The following is a 12564-nucleotide window of genomic DNA, read 5'->3' as shown; positions in this document are numbered from 1 at the left end:
ATAAATAGTTAACAAGTTACCTTGTATCCCTTTAGGTGGGATTTTCCCTATTAATGGCGTGGAAAATATTATAATATTTAAAAAAGAGCAGAGTTTATAGGTTCAAAAAGGGGTTGACTAATAATGATAATACCATTAGTTTAGAGACATGACAATAACATCAATAATGTTTTTTTTTTTACAATATCGGTTATGGTTTTATATATTCCAAGAAAGAAATAGGAGTAATCTCTTTTTACATTTGATGTTGGATGGAGTCATGCATAAGGATATAAGGTCGGAAACGCAATCTCAAAAACCTTTAGACATGATTTCAAAATTTCCAGATATTCCTATTACAATTCTGGCATACTACCTTACAAATTGGGACAATAATAAAATACACTTAACATAATTGTTAATGACTAACAGACTTCTAAAAACTGAAATATAGTTTAATATTTGTTCACTGATTGGTATTGCTGAGATCTTTGTTTGTTGCTCTGGTAGTTTGAGTTTTCTCCCCCCTGATTCAACGTAATATTTTTGAGGTAGTTGACTGTCTCCTCAAGGTGAGTGAATTTTTTGTTGAGGGAATCTATTTCTGCCTTCTGGCTCTCCAATTTTCTCTTCATATCACAGTTCTCAGCCCTCATTTGAAACCTCAGATCTTGAATTGTCTCTTTTATCTTGCTAATCATAAATTTATTGGCTCTGCAAGTGGCACATTTCTCATTTTGAGAGGCTCGATCAATTGGATTTAATTCCATTTCTGAGCAATCTTCAACTTTCCTTTGAAAAACGATTTGATCCTCTGTGTTGTGTTGATGCTTTCTAGTATCACTACTTAAAAAATGCCCAGCTAAAGTTCCCCTATCCTTGTTTGATTGCCACCAATGACCCTTTTTGCTGTAGAAACGCTATTTTACCTTCCCTTTGGAGAAGTAACAGCCTACTGGATTGGACCGAAACAAGGGGCAGAGAAGAGTAATCTTGGCAGCACAGACATTGATGAAGTAGGGGAAATGAGGATTCTATAGACGAGTTTAGAGATGCGTAGACAACCTCGAGGAAGATTATTGGTTGTACAATGTTAATATTTGTGTTGTTGCAGTGGAAGATTGTGCGCAGAGAGGTTCATGTGGAGTCATGGGACCTCCATGCTGTGTCAATTGAGCGTATATCCTTGCAGAGATATGTAATGATGTTGCATATCTGCTTTGTTTTGAACCACAGATTGTCATAGGGATATGAGAATTTTTTCATGATTTTCTTGCAGGGTCAGTAGCACTGATGAATAGATATATGATACACCTCCACATCCTCTCTTGTTTCCCCTTCGGAACTGGACACAACCATATTTTCATGGTGGTCCACTGTATTGTTGTTTTCCTGCAGTATATTCTTGAATGTGACATTTCCTAGGCCTGCCAAATTTTTCCCTATTCTTTTAAAGATTCGATGCATGACAACGTTTGAAGGATTTCTTCTGCTGACCATGGCTTCAATTATAATTGCTAAGTCTCCCATTATTATTAGATCTATGATTTCCTTTTTTTAGGATCTTGGTTCCCATTAGCAGGTTGTATGCCTCTGCCTTGTTGTTGGAGGTTTCCCCTAACCCCCACTCATAGGTGACAAGTTTTTTCCCCCCTGTCTCGAGAAGGATCCCTCCTACACCTGCTTTTCCCAGATTATTTTTGGAGGCCCCGTTGAAAAAGAGACAATTCCTATTTAAATTTCCTTTCCATGTTAAGAATTCTTCCTCATTTAATCTTATTTTCCAGTTCTAGATTGGAGGCCTGTCATTGGGATTGATATTCCAATTACTTCTTATGGTTTCCATATTGATCCAATTCCTTTCTTCTTGTTGGAGAAGACTACTGTCTATTGCTTTTAGTCCTTTCATGTTTAAAAATTCTGAGGTGAGTCCCCAAGTTTTTGACAAGACTCTTCCAATCTTTGGGACTTGGTCTTTAAAAATGCTTTTGTTTCTTGTGAGCCATATCTACCAACATAGGAAAGAAGGGAGACTTTCCCAAAACCTTTTAATGGTTTGCTTATTCTTCATTGAATAAGGATAATTTTTTTTTCCATTCAGTAAAGAAGTTATTAAAGGTTCTAGAGAAGTTGAGTTCCATTTCCAGGGGACTAGAAAGCTTCTTCCAACGCTCTCTAGTAAATAGGCAATCCAGGAAAAGGTGTTGAATGGATTCTTCCTCATTTAGGCACATTGAACACCTTGATGGGCTGGAGAATCCCTTTATTTTTAGGTTTTCAGCTATAATAATTTTTCCTTTTAGAAAGGTCCAACTGAATATTTAACTTTAGGGAGACTTTCAGTTTTCCATATGGATTTCCATGGTGCCCAATCTTGTTCATTTTGTTGAGATTGGAGAGCATTATATCCAGACTTGACTAAGTAGGCACCTCCACTAGGATCCCATATGGTTGTATCTTCATCCTCCATGTTTGTTTGGGGTTGATCCTTTGAGGTGGTGTTGTAAGAGATCCCATTGTCTTTTTAAATTTGGAGGGAGGTTTGGAATATGCCAATCTTGCCAATTTCTGTTTTCCCAACGAGAGATAGAATGTAGGGAGGTTATCCCCTTGGATTGTATCCAATCTTTTATCTCTTGGAAACCTAGAAGGGAAGTTAAAGGTTCCTTCCCCATGATTTTTTCTTCCCATACCTTGATACTTTTACCATTGTCGGGAATCTTCAAAGTGTACTTGATGATAGTAGGTATCATTTTTTAACTACCTTCCATACTTGTGTGCATGGCCTTATTGGGACACTTTCAACTAGCAAGTTCTTTCTTTGATGGTTCATATACTTCAAAGCCAAAGTTTGTTTCCACTAGCTGCCCTTACCAGTTATCATTCTCCATATAATTTTAGCTCCTAGGGAAGCATTCATCAATCCAGTCAGCCTTATAGATAAGCCTCCCTTCTCGTAGGGAAAAATTACTAGTTCCCATTTTACCAAGCTAAATTTTTTGGTCTCCTTTTTACCTCCCCGCCGTAGAAAACCTCTTATTATTAATTCCATTTGTTTGTGAATACTGTTCAGAGCCAGAATAGTTGCATATTGGTAAATTGGCAACACAGTGAGAATGGATTTGATTAGAGTCACCCTGCTAGAAATGTTCAGCCACATCATTCCCCAACTTTGGATTTTTTCCTTCATATTTTCATTTTGTGTGCTCCACAACTTAGCCTTAAGATTTTCTTTAGATATGGGAAGTCCAAGGTAAAGGAAATGTTCCAATTTGCTTGTACGAGAATCTCAAGAGTTTGAGATATTCTTTGCATGGTGCGAGAAGTAGTGTTCCAGCCATATATTCTACATTTTGCATTGTTTAAGAGACCACCCGAAACCTCCATAAAGTTATCAAGGATTTTTTTGAATCTTTGGGCAATTATGCATGAAGCTCCACCCAACAACAAAGTGTCATCAACAAACAAGGAATGATTTATGCTTCTAACTCCATGAGAGATGTGCAACCCAATTATAGTTCTTTCTCTCCTTCTCTTTTCCAAAGCTCTACTTAACGAGTCAGCCATTATTATATATAAGAAAGGTGAGAGAGGGAATCCCTGCCTCAACCCTCTGGAACTTTGAAAGAACTCACTAGGTCTTCCGTTTATCAATGGGGCTATCCAAGGTCCCATAATGCAAGCACTGATTACCTCGATGATTTCACTTGAGAAGCCAAATTTATTTAAGACAACAATGAGGTAGGGAAGACTTACCTAGTCAAAAGCATTGGCCATATCCAATTTTATGATGATTCCCTTTTCTTTTTTCAGCATGCTTGAGTGGAGAGCTTCCTGGACCACTAGAACATTGTCTATAATCTGTCTATTTGGTACAAAGTCTCCTTGATTTTTTGAAATAATCTTAGGGAGAAATTTCTTTATTTGGTTGGCTATTATCTTCGTTATTATTTTATAAGAAGATTTGCACAAAGAAATTGGTCGAAATTTGCTAAAGGTGGAGGGTCTAGCATCCTTTGGGATTAATGCTAGATATGAGCATTTGGTGGAACCTCCCATTTTTTTAACACATTCCTTATCATTCTTACTAAATCCTTTTTTATTATTTTCCAGTGTTTCCTGTAGAATTCTATTGTGAAACCATGTTTATCCAGATGAAGGCTCCAAACAACTACCTCTATTTCTTCTTCTGCGATTTCTTGCATAATTTCCACATTTTTCCCATCACATAAATTTTTTGGTACATGTTGCAAAATGCTTTCATAATCTGTTGTTTCTCCATTTGTTGTTAAGAGGTTTTTGAAATGTTTACGAGCCTCTTTTTTTAATTCATGTGCTCCTCTAATTTCCTGTCCATCTACTTGGATTTTGTCAATTTGATTTCTTGCTCTTCTAATTTTCATTGTATTATTAAAAAAAGTTGTCTTTTCATCTCGTGCTTTTAACCACAAGCTTCTTGACTTTAGTCTCACCTCTTCCTCTTCCTTCTTATTCTCTCTATATATTTCCCAAAAGAGACCCTTTTCCTGGAGATGATCCTCTTTGTCCTCCTCCTTGTTTTCTTTTGCCTCTTGAAGTTTTTCCATCTTTTTTAATAGCTTAGATTTTCTTTTTTTCGCTTTATTTTCATTTTCTTTGGCCCAAATTTTCAGTTCCTTTCTCAGATTTTTAAGTTTGGTTTCCCACACAGAATAGGGAGACACCATGACTTTTTGAGATCATGCTTCCGCAATTGATTTTCTGAATTCTTTATTGTTGTTCCATATTGGGCAATATCTGAAAGGTAATGGACCTTGATTGTCCATCAGCCCCATAGTAATTACAACTAGCTTGTGGTTTTATGTCGTTGTATGAATGATTCTTGATCTTGTTGAATTGTATTTGGAGATGATGTCGTCCTGAACCAAAATCCAATCTAATCTCTCCTTTATATTGTTGTTTCCTACCCTTTTGTTGTCCCACATGTACTTACCACTATTTGGAGGGATGTATATTATATTTTTTTTTTCCATAATGGTTTCAATGGCATCCCTTGAGGGGTCTGCATGGTAAGTCCCTCCAAATTTCTCCTCTACATTTAGGACAAGATTGAGGTCCTCTCCCAACATTATTTTCTGTTATGAGTTTCATTTAAGGTCTCTTGAACTGTATTCCATCATTGCCCTTTTTCCCTGAATTGATTAGGAGCATATATTTTGACGATGCAAAATTGCTCATTGGTTGTTGTCTCTTTAAGATCTGTTCTAATCCAATGTTTTTCCCTTTTTTGTTGTAGCAACTCCCACTTTCCTTTCATCCATAGTGTACAAATTCCCCCTGAGGCCCCTATGGCTTGTTGAGTTGTTCCTTCATAATTTTTATATTATTTTTATCATTTTTTCTGAGTCCTGGCAACTAGTTTTGGTCTCCTAGAGCATAAGGATATCTGGGTTTTCCTTTACTAAAATATCTTTTGTTGCATTTACTTTAAAAGGTGTCCCCAAACCACGACAATTCCAAGAGACCACAATCATTATTTATTTGGTTGGTGAGTTGAGGGACCTTTCCCTCTTTGATGATTTTGGTTTTTCTCATTGTTCCCAGAGCTTTTCCCAAAAAAGGAATCCATGGGCTGCTGTGTTCCTAAAGCCATCTCTTTTTCTGCTGCTTCATCTCTAAGCTCTTTGTTAGATTTTATTCCTGCTTTCTTTTGGTGATCTAAGATTTGGAGAGATTCCTTAGATTGGTTCCTTGTCAGAATTCTATCCACTGATGAGGGAAGGGGGCTATGATGGGTAATAGGGATTGAGGGGGTGAGGGTATGGGATGGGGAGAGATGAGGGGGGGAGGGTATGGGATGGGGAGAGATGAGGGGGGGAGGTGGGGAATGAAGGAGGTATATTAGGATCATCAAGGGGTCCAAATGGGTTGGATTAATGAAGGATGAAGGGATTATGGGGGGATTGGCTGTGATGGGGGATGATGGAGAAGGATCAAGGGGAACCTGTGGTTGGCTTGATGAAGAGAGGGATTGTTTGTTTGCCAATTTTTTATTTTTAACTTGTTCCCATTTTGCTTCAGACTCTTCTAGGTTTTCACTTTCTTGTTTTTTTGGACATCTATTTGCAAAATGACCATATTCATGACATACCTTGCATTTTAATGGTATCTGCTCATAGTCCAGCTATTGTATGTGCGTCCATTGATCTACTTTGATCTTTACTACCTCCAGAAGGCCTTTCCCTAGGTCCACTTTGACACAAATCCTCGCACATGCATGCATGTTCTCTTTTGGTTCACATATGTCAATATACTTCCCCACAACATTCGCGATGGCCTTGACAGATTCATCTCCCAAGCAATGAAGAGGAAGGTGAGGAAGTCTTACCCATACTAGCACAACGTTGGGAGCATCCATTTTAGGGTCGAAGTCCGGAGTCCATCTTTTTAGATACAACCCCACCATGTCCATGAGGTATGGGTTATTTCTGAAGATTAAGTCTCGATCTTCCTTTGTTTCAAACTGAAAGGTGTAATACCCTCTTCCACAAAATCTTATGGAGATTTTTCTGCTTAATGAAGAGGTCTAGTTCCTTTCAACCCATTTTTGAACCAAATGAGGGGATGGCCATAGTCCTGTAAACTGGCCAACCAATCCCCTTTCTTCTAGAGATAGCGTCGTCTTAAGAGGTAGAGGCAAAGGGAGAGATATCTCTGGGATATCTTCGAGTTTCTTCACAAACTCGGATATCGACGATCTGGTTTTTGGAGGGCCAATGGTTGAGATCAAGGATGCAAAGGCATCTACCTTTTCTTCTTGCTCAGTCTAACTTCCTAGAGGAGGATCTCCATCCTCCAGTGGCTCCGGTCACTCCATGGACACATCAGAAGGCCGTTGTGGGTTGATCTGAATGCAAGGCAGTTGAGGCCTTCGAGCAGACCAGGGGAGCTCACAGGAGCACATGCGCAACAACAATTTTTTAATATGGGGAACTTTAAGTTAACTGCGGAATTCTGATGGGATCCGATGCATTAACGCTAGGATGAGGATGCATCTGGTGCTATAGCTTGATTAAATTCATGGGTTGTATTTGTTATTCATTTAGGTTTTAACACCCTTGTTTTCATCCCTTGACCTAGTATATTCCTCAAGACCCATTATTTATTCATAACTAACCTATACCATTTAGAGGTGATTGATGCCCTACAAAGGTAATATGTGATGATTTGAGGAGTTGTCATCCATGATGCCTAAGCTGAAGAAGTAAGGCTTAGTGCGAGGGATTCTTGTTAACCCTCCATTCCCTGGTTATAGTCAAGGACCCTAGACCCATCCATGATTCCTAATACCTTGCAGTGGCATTTTTATTCTAGTTGAACGCCAAATACTCATTATAGAGGGCATGCCTCATAATTTCTAAGAAATATCACTTCTATCAAAAATCAATGTAATTGCAAGGAAAGGAAGGAATTCTAAGACATATCGTGATCATTGTGGTGTCAACACAAACATCCTTCTTGACAAGTTATGATATTTCACGATTATTGAAAAAGGTGTTCATGCAACCATGAATAGTTGCAACATGTTATCCCTGTCATTCAGTGGTCAGTCTTGCTTTTGAAAATGAAAATAAATTAGAAGCATTAACCAAAATAGAGCATCAATGCGTCTAAAAAATTGAATCACAAATCTAATTATGAGTTAATGGATTAGAACAAAATTTGGGTTATGAAATGAAGAATATCTAATTATAGTTCCGATGATAAATGAAAGGAAAGGGAATCAAATAAAATCTAATTATAAAGTATTAGTATGCAATTTAGATAAAGAGCAAAGGATTGATATGTGACTTAAGTATAAATTGAAAGAGTTACTCACTTGATCTATAAATGAGATACAATCCAAGCTACACTACAAAGTTAATGAAACAGGGGCAACATGGTTGAATTATTGGGCCCTTCTCAACCAACATCACATTTCTTGAGAGGGAACTAAATCACACGCAGGATTAAACCAAAATCACCTCTTGAAAAAAAACCAACAATGGATTTTTATTAATCTATCTCAAAAATACATAAGAAAATGCAAAAGTGCCTAGTGATCAGATCAATCAAAATATATATTCAAAAATACATAAGAAAATGCAAAAGTGCCTAGCGATCAGATGAATCAAAATATATATTTAAAACACTATACTATAGTTACTTATTAGACTGATGGATCTTTACAATATGCAGGGGTCGAGTCATATAGTTTTTACATGGCAAATGTAACAAGCAGGTGTATTCCATGAATACCCTGTGTTTGGCATAGTAATTATCAATACATATAAAAATAAATCATGTTGGGTAAACTTAGTGGATTCCCATGCAATTTTAGAATTTAACCCAAATTACACAAACTGCAAATCATTGGAGGCATGTGAATTTGTGTGAACTATTGCATAGGACCAATTACCTTATTTAAATGCTCCATATTGAGGTTTGTTGACCGTGATGTTTACTAGTGACTAATTTTAACTTCAGTAATCTTGGAGTTGATCCAATGAACACAAGAGCTTCCTAAAGGTGCCACAAAGAAAACCCATGTTTTGTTTCTTACTTTGGAGGTCCACAACAATATCAACCATGGATGGGGATTACTGAATGTTGTGTGGGTTACAAGGTCTGGATTAAAATCATCATTAGTGCTAAATAATATTAATTAATCCCTTTAAATCATTAAAACATTGGAAATAATAATAAATAGTTAACAAGTTACCTTGTATTCCTTTAGGTGGATTTTTTCCCATTAATGGCGTGGAAAAGATTATAATATTTCAATAAGAGCAGAGTTTATAGGGTCAAAAGGGGGTTGATTAATAATGATGATAGCATCAATTTAGAGCACTCACAATAAAATCAATAATGTTGATAACAATGAAAAAAATGATCAATAACCATGAGAAAAACAACAACAATGAGTATTTTTCATCATTGTGATCACATTCTTCACTTTCGTTATTAGTCATTGATTTTTATCATTGTTATCATCATCATTGTTAGGTGATTTATATGATATAAATTCCATTATATTTAAATGTCAACTCGAGGCTCGTAAACTTGCAAGATGCATGCATAATATGTGCGGTATCAAAGCTCACGAAGCATTCTACTTGTAAAGCAAAGGAATCATTTTGTAATATAATCAAATATCAAGAAACCGATTCATGAAGGAAACCTCAGACACTCTCATTTTGTTCACATAACTGATACTAAGTGTGACCAGAATTCAATTGCTCTAAATATCATGTCTAGACTGCTTATATATGCATGAATATGACTATAGTACGATCTTTTGTTCTATGCCATTTAGTGAATTTATAAACCATTTGTGTCCAAAGGAAATTAAATCTTTGATGAACAAACTAGATTCAAAAGTCGGTGACTAGTTTTTTGTTCTAGACCTCCGTGTGAGGCATAGGAATTAGTCTTTCACTTAACAACTTAAGTGTTCTTGCTATAAAAATGAGGTTAGATTTGAGCATTAGATAATTACAGCTATTGTTCACAATCAACTGAAACATATCACTGAAATGTGAAATAAGGTATCGTTTAGGAAAAGTATAAAGGCCGAAATAAAATTGATTGCTAATTTCTTTACACCTAACCTGCCAAAGGGATTTGAAGTACAATTTTTCACCTTGATTTTTCTTGTACATGTAGAAAGTGATTATTCATTTATCAAAATATGACTATAATAACTCTGAATTGCACTAAATTATAGTAGCACAAAAGAAAATGCAAGAGGCAACATATCAAACCAACATGAAGACTATAAATAAATGGTTAAATATATGAAAAAAGAAAAGAAAAATAAAATGCTTTAATTTACCTAACTGTATAGCTACAAATATAAAATCAAGTGCTACAATAAGATGATCTAAATGCTACAATATAAAACCCAAATCAAAATTGGAAACTAATTTAAGTAAAAAAATACAAAACAGTAGGACGTTACCTGGGTTGAGGTTTCCTTCCCGACCTATGAAACGTGCTTGGAGGAAAATTAGATCAAGTCACAACCAATGAGAAATGTCTTCGGCAATCAACCGATGTCATATATTAAATATCATACCTCTAATTACAGAATAATAGAGCTCAATTCTTTGAACTAAAAGAGGATGTTGAATTCATTTTCCCAATCTTTGAATTGGGAAGAAATTACAAAATACCATTTACTCAATCTAAAAGAATATGAATCAAGTAGGTATCTTGAGAATAAATTACAACCTAATTTCTAACCATAAGCCAATTTTATTTTGCCTATTTTGCTAATATGAGCATAATTTGTATTTGCCTATTTTTTTTAAATATGGGCACAACATGAAATCTAGGAAAACCTTAATTAAATAACCAACCATTAATCTCAAATCATGCCTTATTTTGAAATTTGGCCCTCACCTTACTCAATTTGGGGCATCCTACCAAGAAACCCATGTTCTATAACCTTTAAGATTCACCTTCATTCGCACAGAAATCAACTTCAAAGATCATTTCTTGGAAATCGTTGCCAACTTTGACCATAACCTTTAACCATGAGTTGGAGGCTCATACATGCATCCTAGGTGCACTTTGAGTATCAAAAAATCATTATTATCAAGGGTACTAGCAAGAAAACCCCTATTCTTGATTTTCTCCAAAAGGTATGCCAATAGAATAATCTATGATGTTGGGTACAAGAATTGCATTGTGGTAAAGGAAATCTAGAAATTAATGACGATGACAATGATGATGATGATGATGATGATGATGACGACGACGACGACGATGACAATGATGATGATAATCATGAGAAATTTTATGAATATTACGATGGTGATGTGGATGATGCTCATGAGGATGATGATGATGAGTGTGATATTTGCAGCATGTCTAGGTCAGTTGTGAACCAAGAATGGGCCTTAAGCCCTAAATGAACTTTATGTACGTGTTACCAATAACAAGAAGCCGATGATGTTTGTGTCGAATAATATTATTCATTCATTGGTTTGCGTGAGATTTGGGGTTTGAATCTGAGGGGGAATTTAGTATTATCATCAACTATGCGCTCTCACATTTACATTTTGTGGTTTGCAAGACGGTTACCATAATTGTTACAGCGAGAGCGTTTGCGGTCCAACGGTTACGGTTAGAGCTTCCTTCCTTCCTTGTGCGGAAGGTGAGCAGGCGCAGGTGATTGCCGCAAAGCGTTTGTAGTCCAACGGTTAGGATAATTGCCTTCCAAGCAATAGACCCGGGTTCGACTCCCGGCAGACGCATCGTCCCTCACCTATTTTCAAATTTGTATTAGATTGGATTCCAATACAAATACATACATACAGTTAAATCCCAGAAGATCTCCGCTCCGCGATGTTACAATGAAAAAAGTAAAATCCGATTCCAGCTCTGTCCTCCCTCATACATACAAAAACAGTTTTGAAACCCCGTTGCCGCGATGAAAAAAGAACAATCCCATTCCAGCTCTGTCCTCCCTCATACAAAAACAAAAACATTAACATTTTTAAAACCCGCAATGTAAAATAAAATTAAAATTCCGTTGCCGGGACTCGAACCCGGGTCTCTCGGGTGAGAGCCGAGTATCCTAACCAGCTAGACTACAACGGAGCTGTGATCGCTTTGTGCATGGACGTTTCTGTGAAACCCAGAGGCACATCCATCACTCACTCTACTCTAATAATAGATTGCCTCAATCTACTATGATCAAAAAGGAGAAGTATGGACTTACCGCACCGCATTAAAAGAAAAACAAACACAAAGTGCTCAAATCTTATTTCATCATCCCACACACCGCACCGCATTAAAAGAAAAAGAAAAACACAACCATTGGTTGTGAAACAGAGCAACGAGGTTCCACCGAGATTTGAACTCGGGTTACTGGATTCAGAGTCCAATGTCCTCACCACTAGACCATGGAACCACATGAAATGCCAAGCATAAATTATCCCAACAATTCCCCGTACGAATTTTGCAATGAACAGAAATTGATATTGATGGCACCACTACTTCTCAGATTCACAAGTGTGTTTTGCCCACACATCTTACAAACTTAATTATTCCTATTCCTATTCATCTTCATGTGTCGCAAATTTTGAAAATCGTGTGGAACTAACCGTTGTAAAAATCCCAAATGCGCTTCTGTCCAACGAGTGCCTCTCTCTCATATTAAGGTTTGGAACCTTCACCCAATAATAATGGTAATCGTAATCGTAATCGTGCACAATAAATAACATAACTCAATATTGTCGCAAAATTTTGCCATTCGGGTTAGATTTCCATTTCCTTCATCAAAAATATACACACAAAAAAGGCTTTTTCCTCACTTCTATCTATTTTGCCATTCGGGTTAGATTTCCATTTCGTTCATCAAAAATATACACACAAAAAAGGCTTTTTCCTCACTTCTATCTTTTCCATCTCATGTACTGTTTTCACCTTTGCTCTCGTGCTTTTATCTTTCGTTGTCACCTTGTTGATGGCCCTTTTACCAATAACTCCCATTTCCATGGAGTGCCTCTTTGAAGATGGTCTTCGTCAACAAAGCTCATGGATATCTTAAATAAGGTC

The 12564-nt window shown here is 36.7% G+C and overlaps 3 non-coding genes across 3 annotated transcripts; 1 reads left to right on the top strand and 2 right to left on the bottom strand.

The window, feature by feature from the left end:
* The first annotated feature begins 11186 nt into the window (after positions 1-11186).
* Positions 11187-11258, top strand: TRNAG-UCC (transfer RNA glycine (anticodon UCC)). Its single transcript has one exon. It is a non-coding gene; the product is annotated as a tRNA-Gly (tRNA).
* A 273-nt stretch (positions 11259-11531) lies between these two features.
* Positions 11532-11604, bottom strand: TRNAE-CUC (transfer RNA glutamic acid (anticodon CUC)). The gene has a single exon. It is a non-coding gene; the product is annotated as a tRNA-Glu (tRNA).
* A 241-nt stretch (positions 11605-11845) lies between these two features.
* TRNAQ-CUG (transfer RNA glutamine (anticodon CUG)) lies at positions 11846-11917 on the bottom strand. Its single transcript has one exon. It is a non-coding gene; the product is annotated as a tRNA-Gln (tRNA).
* Positions 11918-12564: the final 647 nt, after the last annotated feature.

This window comes from Pinus tabuliformis, chromosome 3_1, assembly GCF_031772625.1.
Source record: "Pinus tabuliformis cultivar Carrire ecotype Pingquan chromosome 3_1, CPIR1, whole genome shotgun sequence".
NCBI classification, from domain to species: Eukaryota; Viridiplantae; Streptophyta; class Pinopsida; order Pinales; family Pinaceae; genus Pinus; species Pinus tabuliformis.
This window is presented reverse-complemented; position numbering and strand designations above follow the sequence as displayed.